The sequence below is a fragment of the Gadus macrocephalus genome, chromosome 5 (assembly GCF_031168955.1).
Source record: "Gadus macrocephalus chromosome 5, ASM3116895v1".
Taxonomy (NCBI): Eukaryota; Metazoa; Chordata; class Actinopteri; order Gadiformes; family Gadidae; genus Gadus; species Gadus macrocephalus.
Window position 1 is genome coordinate 21,285,188 of NC_082386.1, and position 12,702 is coordinate 21,297,889.

At 50.8% G+C, this 12,702-nt stretch overlaps 1 protein-coding gene across 1 annotated transcript in view; it reads left to right on the forward strand.

Annotated features, from left to right (window-relative positions):
* Positions 1 to 12,702, forward strand: part of LOC132457199 (paralemmin-1-like) — a 25,275-nt gene that overhangs the window by 6,206 nt on the left and 6,367 nt on the right. The gene's annotated exons all lie outside the window — the stretch shown is intronic.

The window sequence follows — 12,702 nt, forward strand, 5'->3', positions numbered from 1 at the left end:
TCTGGCTGTGTTGCTCTCAGCAGTCAGTAAAAGCTCCTCGCTTCTTGGTTTATGAGAAGAAATAAATCTATTTTAGATCTTAAAAAAAATAGCTTGGACATCTTCTGACTGTTGTGTTTATGACAGATAGACACACACACACACACACACACACACACACACACACACACACAAGGAAACACACACACACACACACACACACACACACACACACACACACACACACACACACACACACACACACACACACACACACACAAGCTAGGCAGGTAATTTTGAGAAACCAGCCAGAGTTAGAGGATCCAACTGAAAGCCCCACCCCTCCCTTCAGCCTCAGAGGCCACGCCCCAAAAACACAAGACTAGCTTGCTAGCTTTAGCGATAGCTCTGCCTAGCTTTGCGGATGCAAGGCACTCTGACCATAAGTGCACTGAAAGAGAAGCCGGGTAAGTAGGTGGGTAGACAGACAGGTAGACAGTCCAATCAATTAATTCGGGTCTAAAGAAATATTGGAAGGGCTTAATACATGAAGGATGTCAAGGATACACGATTTTTGTTTTTTTTCAAATAGCATTTGATTGATTAAATGCTATGAAAATCTAAAAACAATTTCAACAACTATTACATAAAGTCTTCTATGATAAATTGCCTTTACTAGCCTTCAGACCAATAGGGTCCCAATATAATTAGAGTTTTTCATATTTATATATCATACAAAAGCATATAAAAACAAGGAAATAGAAATATAGAAAATATATTCGTTAACATTAACTATTCAGCATGAGAAGTATTGCGTGAAGAACAACATCGACCACCAAATGACCATCAACGGCAGTTTAACGTTAAACGAAGAAGACGGGCGCCCTCTGCTGGACGATGGCCGTATGTGAAGACCTATTGTTGAAACGCGTGGTCTTCATATGTTGGCAGCATTAGCAATTATATAAATTACAACGCAGCAAAAAAATAAAAAAAACGCAACAACATCCATACCCTTTATTTAATCGGGAATATAGATCGCAAATTCTGTGATGACCGAAAGGACGAGAGAGGGGTGGCTGAGACGAGAGAGCTCAGCCATCCAGGAGGAACTCGGAGTAGAGCCGCTGCTCCCCCGCTTAGACAGGAGTCAGCTGAGGTGCACTGGGCCCCTCCCTGGGAGGAACTCAGACGCGTTCAGTGGGGAGGAGGATACCTCGGGGAAGACCCAGGCCTCGGTGGAGAGACATTATAACTCCACCCTGGCCTGGGAACGCCTCGGGATCCCCCCCCCCCCCCCCCTCAGAGCTGGTCAATGTGGCCCGGGGAAGCGGTTTTGAGGATAAGGGCAAATTCTGTTAATTTGCTGGTTAAAATAAATCCACACAAGCTTTTTGGGGATTGCACCTTTTGGCCAGCAGAGGGCGGAGTGGAGCAGACGGCGGCCTGGACGCTCTGATTTGATTGGGTGCTCGGATGGACTCAAATTGTTGTAAGCCTGCCCTGCCAAGGCTGGGCTGGAGCCAGCCTTACCCCCCCCGTACCCCCATATCAGTCCGCTGCTCCGGCACAGGGCCCCCTATATCTCTCCATCTCGTCTCTCTCTACATATTAATTTCGTCTCTTAGACGCCGTACAGTAGGCCTACTAACGGCTCCTGACGACTCTCTAACAGCCTACTGCACATCACCAGCTCCAGACAGCGCCCCCGGTGGGCCTTTAGGGTACTGCATCAGGAGAGGCGGACACCGAAAAGCACGTCGTTTCACGCGCTACTAGTGAACGCCGCGCGAGGGTCCAAAAGGCAGCATCGCTCCATCCAGAGTATCGAGGGGGGAAATAACGGACAGCTCGATCTCCCCACGATCCGACCGGGCGTGACGGCATCACCTCATCGGCGAGCAGCAGCGCGCGCCAGGAGCCCGCAGCAGCTCGAGGAGAAGAGAGGCGCGAGGAGGGGCGGCGACGAGAGACACCGAGAAATAAACAACCGCGGACGGCGAGGCGCGAGCGTTCTGTGGAAGACCCCCGCGGTGTGGACAGCGAACGGGACCTTCTACTGAGTGAGTCCCGGTTTACCGTTAGTCGGCCCACCATGCGTTAGGCTCCGGCCCCGGTGACCCGTTCCGGTGTGGCGCGCGGGGCTGGAGGCGGTGGTCGCATCCCGGCCGTCAGCATCCAGACCTCGAGAGACCGGCGCGAGGAGAGGCTGGAGGGGTTTTATATATAAAGGGGCTCTGGGGGGGAACGCGAGAGGAACAGCGTGGGGTTATGAGCGGAAATTTGAGGCATCGTGGAGACAGGGAGGGAGAACCAAAGCTTTAACGACGACCACCTTTCAGATCGATAGAGCTGTCATATCACAGGTCTCGTGTCTCCGGTAATAACCGCCATCGCTGTGTAAATGTGTGTATGTATGCACCGTGTGTGTGTGTGCGTGTGTGTGTGTGTGTGTGTGTGTGTGTGTGTGTGTGTGTGTGTGTGTGTGTGTGTGTGTGTGTGTGTGTGTGTGTGTGTGTGTGTGTGTGTGTGTGTGCCTGACGGCAGGATGGCTCCCCGCGGCGCGAGGCCGACAGGTGCATCACGACCGTCTGTGTGTTTACTGATTGCATGTGTTGATGATGCATCGGCGCAGGCAATCAGTCCGGTCCATTTGTGTTGCGAGGCGAGCGTTATTTGGGGAGGGGGTCTGGGTTTTTGGCCTCGTCGTTGCGGGGCGCCAGGACTCACAATGGCCGTGAGGTTAGGCTTGGCAGTAGCTGTTTTTAATACAGGCAGCAGGCATTAAAGTGTGTGAGCTGAGCGGTGTGTTGCGTTGTGCTGTGAGAGGCGTGTGTTCCAACATGGCGTGGTCGGGGCTGATAAGACGCGGTCATGACATACTGCTGAAAGGAATGCACTCTCCTCCCGGAGTAGAGGAATCCCAAACCATGGAACACCTCTATGTAGACGCATATTATTTTGTGTTCCAAATCCTATGCATAAATATCGGCCTAATGAGTTACTGTCTCAACAGCACATGCCGGGATGTATTCCGTTATTTTTCTTTATTTCTGAAAATGTCCCGGGACTTTAGAAGCAAAAGTGTTGTGAGCCGCACCTGGAGAGACAATATTTATTTGTTTTCCTCTGAGTCCACCATTGTGTCTGGGAATTCTCCAGAGTGTCTGCCCCTCATATCTGACGGGAACACACAGAAGGACATCATTGTTGACCATTGTCAACAACAGGTTCCGTGACAAAAGCCTCGACCACACGCACACACACACACACACACACACACACACACACACACACACACACACACACACACACACACACACACACACACACACACACACACACACACACACTTATTTATATTCGAGAGAAGCATGATAGACCCTAGCCAGGACCCCCCCCCCCCCCCCCCCCCTCACATCCCTCTCCCCCCCTCCAGCTACTTTCGAGCTAAACGTTTTGAGTAATACGAGCTGACAAAGTAAAATGGATTACTGCCTCAAATCCCAGAATAACTAAGTCAGGTATGGAGGAAATAAATGATGTAATAGCTCGCGGAACCCCTAAAAGGGAGATGCTTCATTTTGAATTTGGCAGTTTATTGTCAAAGAATAAGGATTCTGTAAAACATGCCATACCATCTGAGTCATTGGTGTTGTACATGTATTTATATATTTATTGCTGGGGGGGGGGGGCTTCTATAGTCCACATTAGAGATATGAATAATGAATATTGCCTCACTCTTTCTCTAATGGTAGTTGTGATTTTATTGATCCTTCCACTATTAACCTTGGTTGTAAAATATGCTCGTGGCTTATATGCTTATAGTTTGAGGATCCTTTTAATGTTTCTTTAAAACGACCACATGTAGCATTGAGCTAGCAACACAGAAACCAAACCACTCTGTGCGGGAAACCGGATGTTGCCTGCAGTTTAAGCCGGTTCTCTCGGAACGAAGGGACGAATTCTAACGATGTCCGGCATGTAAACGTGTGATTCAAAGAGTGAAGTCCTCCGTCTCTTTGGGTGTGCTTAAGTCGTTGACATGGGTGCGGTGTGACAATGTGGGCTTAGCACTAGCCTCCTAGCATTAACTTCCTAGCATTAGCCTCCTAGTGCTAGCCTCCTAGCGCTAGCCTTCTAACGTTAGCCTCCTGGCATTAACCTCCTAGCATTAGCCTCCTAGCATTAACCTCCTAGCGTTAGCCTCCTAGTGTTAGCCTCCTAGCGTTAGCCTCCTAGCACTAGCCTCCTAGCTTTAGCCTCCTAGCGCTAGCCTCCTGGCATTAACCTCCTGGCATTAACCTCCTAGCATTAGCCTCCTAGCGTTAGCCTCCTAGCGTTAGCCTCCTAGCGATAGCCTCCTAGCGCTAGCCTCCTAGCGCTAGCCTCCTAGCGTTAGCCTCCTAGCGTTAGCCTCCTAGCGTTAGCCTCCTAGCGCTAGCCTCCTGGCATTAACCTCCTAGCATTAGCCTCCTAGCGTTAGCCTCCTAGCGTTAGCCTCCTCGCGTTAGCCTCCTAGCGTGTCAGTGTTGGGATCAGAACGGCTCCTCTGCAACAGACAGAATCGCTCTATCTGAAGGACAGCGAGCCGTGGTGATCACCCTCCCAGGTGGCTGAACCCACTCTGGTGCAGGATGAGATTAGCCCACGTGTTCACTCTCCAGCCGCCTTCTTTTTCGAAACAACACGAGGAGGAACCGTGCAAGGGGGAAAAGAGAGCGACAACACGATCAAACCCGGTGGAGAGCGGGGGCCGACGGTCGGGAACGGGATCGGTGCCTTTTTGTGTTTCCGCACACTGGGCTGGATCCGGTGGAACGGTCGGCCGCCAGCTGACATCCTGGGCATTGTGAGCTGCTTGGGGGGGGGGGGGGCGGGGTAGTTTGCTACCACCCCCCCCACCCCTACTATCATTGGGGCGTGTGAGTAGAGAGGCGCTCACAGGGGGCTGCCCTGGGTCATGTCAGCTACACACAGCGTGTGTGTGTGTGTGTGTGTGTGTGTGTGTGTGTGTGTGTGTGTGTGTGTGTGTGTGTGTGTGACGTGTGTGTGTGTGTGTGTGTGTGTGAATGTGTGCCGTTTGTCTTGTATGTGTTGGGTTCTGATACGTGCCTGAATGTGTGTGTCTATATGCACGTGTGTGGCTTGTGTGTTTGTCGAGGGGTTGGTTCAATATGTGCGTGTGTCAGGTTTGTGCATTTGCGCGCGTGTGTGTGTTTGTGTGTGCGTTTGTGCGAGTCCGTTACGTGTGTGTTAGTTGAGTAAAGGCCAAAGCACCCTGCCTTTGATCCACTCCCACCAATCACGTCGCGACTGCCAGGTCGGTGCCTACGGAAGTCATTGGTTCGCGTCCCAACATGATGTGACGTGTTAACCTGCCGGCACCTCTCCATGCTTGGCTCAATGACACTGCTCAGTGGATACCCCCCCCCCCCCCATTGGGTGTGTGAAGGTGTATCACAGCGCTACTACAACACAGCTATCAGTGCGCTGCTGAAACACAACCGCCCAGCAACGCAACGTACGTGGTCGTTGTGGCCGCAGTGAGAAGAACCCTTCCCCACCCGGGACATTTGGATAGATCCCGCCCGTTATAAACGCGCTGCTGCGATGTGTGAGTGTTGAGATGAGCTGCGGGTCGCCGACCCGCCTGTCAGTTCCTGCGCCGCCTTATCTCTCAGGCCCACATGTGCAGGACTACTCCACCCAGGAAGGCCTGGCAGGGATTCAGAGGCTCAACCAGAGAGGGTTGAGCTTGCGCTGCGGTTGCGTGAATCACGCGCGATATGATGCGTGCAAAGGCTGTGTGTGCGAGGTGCGTGTGACGCGCTGTTTTGTTCGATGCAGGTTATTTATAATGAGTAAAAGAATACAGCTGCTGCTAAGAAATTCTTTTATGCGTTCTGTTTTGATCGGGGGGGCGGGGGGGGAGGGGGGGGGAAGCAGCTCGTCGATTCCAGGGCGGACTGAAGCCAGAGATGTTCTCTGAGATTCTGGCTCCTTCTACACCGCGATGCAGGTTATATTTGGTCTTCTTGCAGGACGTACAGCCTCCTTTAGATTCACGTGAGTCAGAGCCTCGTCTATATCTGCTGGAGGCGTTTTCAACTCATTCACACCAACACCGCCCCTGTCGAGGATTGACCTTCTTCCTGAACCTCACTGAGGTCAGCGGGTGCGGCCGACCCCAACGCTAATCACGCCGGAGCTCGCGAGCGGCCGCCAGAGTCCGCCGAACCATTAGCGCCGCGGCGGGGTTCAGCGCGGGAGGCGCGCGTCGGGTCGCACGGGGAGTGATGGATCCGAGCCCATTACCGAGAAGCACTTGAACCCCCCCCCACCCCGGGGGAGGGGAGGGGGGGGGGGGGGGGCAGGTAGGGAGGAGGGGAGCGCACCGTGTTGTGATAGCCGAGCCGCGACTGGGCAGATCTTGGCGCCGGTGTTGTTATACGAAGTATTATGGGATGTGTGTCACAGTCACAGGAGGCGCCTCTTGTTCTCTCCCCCTGTCATCTTCTGATCCTTCCTTGGTACTTATGGTAACAACGCGCAGAAGGCCTCGCGGACGCTCTGTGTGTGGGCGTGTCAGCTGGTGACACTGCACATTTCCTTCACATTTGTGTGTGCGCGCATGTGATAGAGTGTGTGTGCACTTAGCCCCCGTGATGCTCATCAATCTTCTCACAGGGCATGATATCAAAAGCCCGATTGATCATTCATAAGAAGCAGAGACCTTCTGCTGTTTGCCCCGGCGCATAACCTCACTGCCTAAAATAAAAAGAACACTTAAACACACAAACACACACACACACACACGGAAACATCTACACACAGACAAGCACACACTAACCGATGCATGCGCACACACACTCACGCGCGCACACACATATACCATGGTTGAGAGCAATATAAAGATGCATTGTGTTATCCCAAAGGTCATGCTAGGAGACCACCACACTAAGTGCAGTTCGGTTCGGGAGCTCATCAGAGGCCTGTGAGTGGTCAACGGCCTTCCTGCAGGAAGAGGAGGTATCGCTCCGCCCTAATGCATCCGGTGTTTACATTGAAAGGATCCGTAATGCAAGGCCATAGGGGGTCCATACTCCTAGATCTATAGATCTATAGATGTGCTGACTGCCCAGAGAGAGAGACGCGCTGCACTGGGCCCACAGGGAAACAGAACCATGTCTGTAAACATCAAAGCACCCCTCTCTCGCCACGTCGATGCTCACCTCGTTACCGTGTTTTGGACCAGAGATAGGGCACTGATCTCCATCCGCTGTGCGGCCGCCATTAACCTTTTGTTGATGTGTTCCACCTCAGCCCCTCCCCAAACATCCACCGCCGAACCCGGCCGCCAAGCCCCGTGCATTAGTGTCGTTATGCTGTTATTCACCGGCGGCGCCCGTGTGTGTACTCTGGGAATGCATTTGGGGTGTGCGTGTGTTGTCGACGCTGGTCTCTATCGGTTGTTAGGAGTATAAGCTGCTGCTCGTTTATTTGCATGTTCTAGAAGTCCACAAAGGACACTGTTGCCGCCATATCTATGCTATTTCAACATCATTAAGAATCATAACAAGTTCTTGCTTGGATATTCCAGAATTATTGGTCTAGAACGCAGGCTTGAACTTATGCTATGGAGCCATGGATCACACCATTGAGACATTTACATTTCATTTAGCAGACGCTTTTATCCAAAGCGACTTACAATAAGTACATTTGTCATAAGAAGTGCATCAATATATCGCTGTCGATACAGAAAGGATGTTCATAGAACCAAGTGCAAGTGCAACAATCGCTAGGCTGACCCATTCCCCGTGTTACAGCCATGATAGCAGCAGCTACTGCAGTTGCTACACAGTTAAGTACTATAATACAATACAATACAACACGGTGTACAATGGTGGCCAGAAGGGGGAGGGTGGCTATGCAGTGTCGAGGAAGGACTCTGAACAGGTGAGTCTTGGGTCTTTTTCGGAAGACAGTGAGCGACTCTGTTGGTCCTGAGAGCGGCAGGACCGCTCTCAGGACCAACAGAGGAGACCCTCCCCTGTTGGACAGATACCCAGTGAGCGCAGTGCTGCAGAACACACTGCCAGTCCCTCGGCAGCTTCAGACCTTCTCCTCTGTCGACTGGCAGATCCGGCCCTCCCACTGAGAGACATTTGGATGCAGTGCTAGCTAGAGATGCTGCCTTCCCTAGCAATACGCGAAGTGGAGGAAATGTAGCATTGGATAAGAACTGTCTGGGTTACACAATGCTGATTTGAAATGTGATGAAACAAACAAACCACACATTATAACGCCTTATCATTTGCACAACCCAACGTTGTAAGTAATCATAAAACTCGTAGGGGGAGTGAAGGCAGTGATATTAGATCAACAGAAAGACAAGCGGCAGACGATTGCAAATATATGACTTGCGATCCACAACACCCAGAGAGATGTCAGCCAGGGGCATCATTAGTACGTTTAAATATACTCGTTCGGCAGACACATCTATCAAGAGCGTCTTTCAGATGAACCAACTGTCTAGTCTGTAGAGCTATAAAGACCCTTAAGAAACATAGTAGCAAACATATTGAGTGGTACGATGGCCAGGAGGTAGAGCGGGTTGGCTGGTAACTGGAAGTTGCTAGTTCGATCCCCGGCTCCTCCTAGCTGATTGTCGAGGTGTTCCTGAGCGAGGCGCCTCACCCTCTCTGCTCCTGACGAGCTGGCTGTCGCCCTGCGTGGCCGACTCCGCCGTCGGTGTGTGAATGTGTGCATGAATGGGTGAATGTGAGGCATTATCGTAAAGCTCTATGAGTGGCAACCGGTTAGAAAAGCGCGGTATAAATGCAGTCCATTTAACAACAGATAGACGAATGCATCGCTGGTCCAGACGAGTCTCTTCCAGCCCTCGTTCCTTCCAGCTGGGAAGGGCGTCGCCCGACGTGGAGGTGAAAGCGGTTTCCTGGCTGGTCTCCGCCCGCGTGCTTCTGTGTTTACAAGTCGTCCGTCCGACCGACAGAGCGACGGACGTTTCTTCGTGGTGCTTTATTTCCCGCCAGCACCCCGTTCGTCCTCCTGTCACCGGGGGGGCTTTCAGAGAGCTTGTTGACCTCTGACCTCCGTAGCCACATGACCCCGGCGGACTTCCTCTGGTTTTTATTGGCTGTTTACGTTTGGGTACGTTCTGAATCTAAAGTTATGAGACAGGAGGAAGTGGCCTTAGTGGGGTGGGTGTGCACGCGTGTGTGCACACGCGTGTGTGTTTGTGTGTGTGTGTGTGTGTGTGTCTGTGATGTGTGTGTGTGTCTGTGTGCGTGTGTGTGCGTGTGCGTGTGCGTGTGCATGCTTGGGTGCGTGTGTGTGTATGTGTACGCCTCTGTCTGTCCGTCTGTCTCTCTTGTCGTCCGTCCGTCCGTCCGTCTCTCTGGCCGGTGTGTATGTGTGTGTATGTGCATGCTTGCATGTGGCCCTGTGGGGAACAAGTATTATTGTCCTCTTGGAGCAGAGGGAAGGAAGAGGGGGAGGCCGGGGAGAGGAGAGGGGGAGGAGAGGGGGAGGAGGGGAGGGGGTGTGGAGGGAGGAGGAGGAGGAGGAAGAAGGGGGGGTTGGGGTGAGGAGAGAGGAGTCTGAAGTGCGCATCCACTTCTCCATCTCCATTATGAGTCGTTCACTAAAGTGCTGACTGGGCTATTGACCGCCAGAGTTATTCTACTTGTTTACTAGTCTTTCTATGTGTGTGTGTGTGTCTCTCATATATATGGATATATGAGGATGCAAATTTGATTAAAGAATGAGTCCCTTGTAGGACTTCCTTCCTTCCTCTCCTTCTCTCTCCGTCTCTCCCCTCATGTCCGTTACTTTGTCTTATTTCTCTTACTCTGCCGTTGTTTCTCTCTGTTCCCTCCCACCGTCTATATGATTGCGCGAGTGTGTGTGTCCCAGGGCTAACCACTTCAGCCCCACCAGTAAGCAGGCTCTACTAACGAGTAACCCTGAGACCTGGTCTCATCTGGTGGGCTGCTATCGACTTCAGTCCTCAAAGAGATCAGAGACCCCAAGAAGAAACAGCAGGACTCCTTAAACCAACAAGATGAGCACAGCATGCATCATAATCTTTTTGTATCATCATAAGAGAGTGGCTTATTCTTAAACCTTGTGCTTGTGTGTTAGTGCGTGTGCATGTTTGCCTTTGTGGGTGAGCAGGGTCCAACATGAACAGAAAGGCAAAGGGTTACGTATCAAACGATAATTTGGCCGTCAGATACTGTCCCTCTGGCAGGTGAAAGACAACATACTGAGGGCACATGTTGGACCCTGTGTGTGTGTGTGTGTGTGTGTGTGTGTGTGTGTGTGTGTGTGTGTGTGTGTGTGTGTGTGTGTGTGTGTGTGTGTGTGCATGTATGGATGGAAAATGTCTTGTTTTCCATCATGTAATGTAGCAAGCCTTTTATTTTGGAACAAGGGCACATCCTCTCCCCTTTTCACAACGGACCGTTCTGAGTCTGGCCCTTATCAGTGTCTTCCTCTGTGGGGAAAAGGCTACTCAAACAACCGTACATGAAGCACAAAGTCTGTATCAAAGCAAACACCAAAACGGCACCGTTTCTTATCCGGATCCGACTGATCTACCTCGGGCGGCTGGCACAACCTGTTCTACATTTATATTTATATTTTTTCACAGTTGGAAGAAGCAAAAACAACAAACATGTCTCCACATTCCCTGTCTCTCAGTTCACTCTAAACCAACACAACTCGTGTGCGTTATCCCAGTGGTGCCTCAGATCTCAAACAAACACACGTTCACCAACACCTCCTCAAATTCCAATTCAAAACGTGTGTGTGTGTTCTCCACATGCCTGTGTGTACACATAGTCCAGTTCGGAAACCGCAGTCCGGCATATTTCAGTCCTTGGCGGGAGTAAAGGTTGTGAATGGACCCTCCAGGCGCAGACCACTGAGCTATTAAAAGCAGTGAAAGATGTCCAGCTAATGGCCCGTGCTAATGCTAATCTCAGTAGGACGAAGTCACCAGCTCAGCTCAGGAAGGAAAGCGTGTTTTGCAGTTCTCCCTGACCGGCTCGACTACTGATCTGCCTTTCTTCCTTTTCACTGTAATGAGTTCATAATTCTAGTTCCTCAGTCTGCTCACGGGTGCGTAGTTCGAGCTGACTACTCCATATGTATGTTGCTGTCTTGTCCAAAGGCAGGTTTGTATCTTTGTCAAGCTTAGCCTCGTATATGATGTGTGATTGGTCGAAGCTCTGTCCATAGATACCTGTATCGTTCACAGGAGAGGCCTGTGCTGTGACCCAGTGGAAACGCATTGCGCTTGCATTGACCAATCGGTTGACCAATCAGAGCTCTGCTCCGTCCCGCTGCACCACAGGGGCAACCCGGCAGCGTTGCCAGATTGGGCCAGATTTCCCGCTGGAAATCTGGCCCAATCTGGCAACGCTGCCAGCAGAGAGGTTCACACCACAGAAAACAGGAAGGAACCAACTGAGAATAAAGTCATTTAGCGTAGGGGCCCATGTATTTAAATCATACAGCGGGTTGAATACCTGCATATCAACAGTCCAATGAACAGAGGCGGGCTAAGGAGGTTGGTTTGTCTCTGGTCCCTAATAGTGTATCTCAATTAATAGTTCTGGTACGTTAGTATTAAGTACTAATTAGGGGTGGGAAACTTTTGGTATGTCCGATTCGATTTCAATTCTCGGGGTCACAATTCCATTTTTTTTTTTATTATTCTTGCTTCAAATCAATTCATGATTCAAAATTGCTTCTATATTCAGCGCAAAGGGCTGCTTCAGGATCGACGGCTTTGTGCTAAGAATGGCGGCATGGCCAATTTGAAGGTGTGAATTGAATCAGAATTAGTGAATATGAGAATTGAGATTCTCATGTGAATCAGCTTATTCTTTCACCCCTCGACTTGTGTAGAATATTTTATGATTAAACAGAACATATCATATACTGGTTTTAGGTATGTGTTATTGGTCTTTTTAGTCAGAGAATTATCATCCCTTTGGCTGAATGACCTGCTGTTGCAGATTTAAAAAAAAGGCAGTGAGAAAAAAAGGATATTATGATCTGAGCTTATATTCATCACACAATTTTTTTCTCTCTTAATTAAAGTGTGTTTTGTAGTTAATTTGGAGCAGTAGGATAAGTGAGACAGAGATGGAAAGGGAGATGGAAAGGGAGGGAGAGAGAGAGAGGGAGAGAGAGAGAGAGGAGGAGAGAGAGAGATGGAGAGAGAGATGAAAAAGGAGAGAGAGATGGGGAAAGAGAAGGAGAGAGATTGAAAAGGAGAGGGAGACAGAGAAGGAGAAAGAAAGATAAGGCGAGAGAGAGAGAATAGTCATGCCAATAAAGCTTTTTGAATTTAATTGAATTGAGAGAGATTCAGAAGGAGAAGTAGAGAGAGAGAGGGAGGGAGCGGGAGGGAGAGGGAGAGAGAGAGAGAGAGGGAGAGGGAGAGAGAGAGAGAGAGAGAGAGGGAGGGAGCGGGAGGGAGGGAGAGGGAGAGAGCGGTAGGGAGAGGGAGAGAGAGAGAGAGAGAGAGAGAGGGAGAGAGAGCGGGAGGAGAGGGAGGGAGCGGGAGGGAGAGGGAGAGAGAGAGAGGGAGGGAGCGGGAGGGAGAGGGAGAGAGCGGGAGGGAGAGGGAGAGAGAGAGAGAGAGAGAGCAGGAGGGAGCAGGGTTTATGTGTTTTGCAGTGGTTG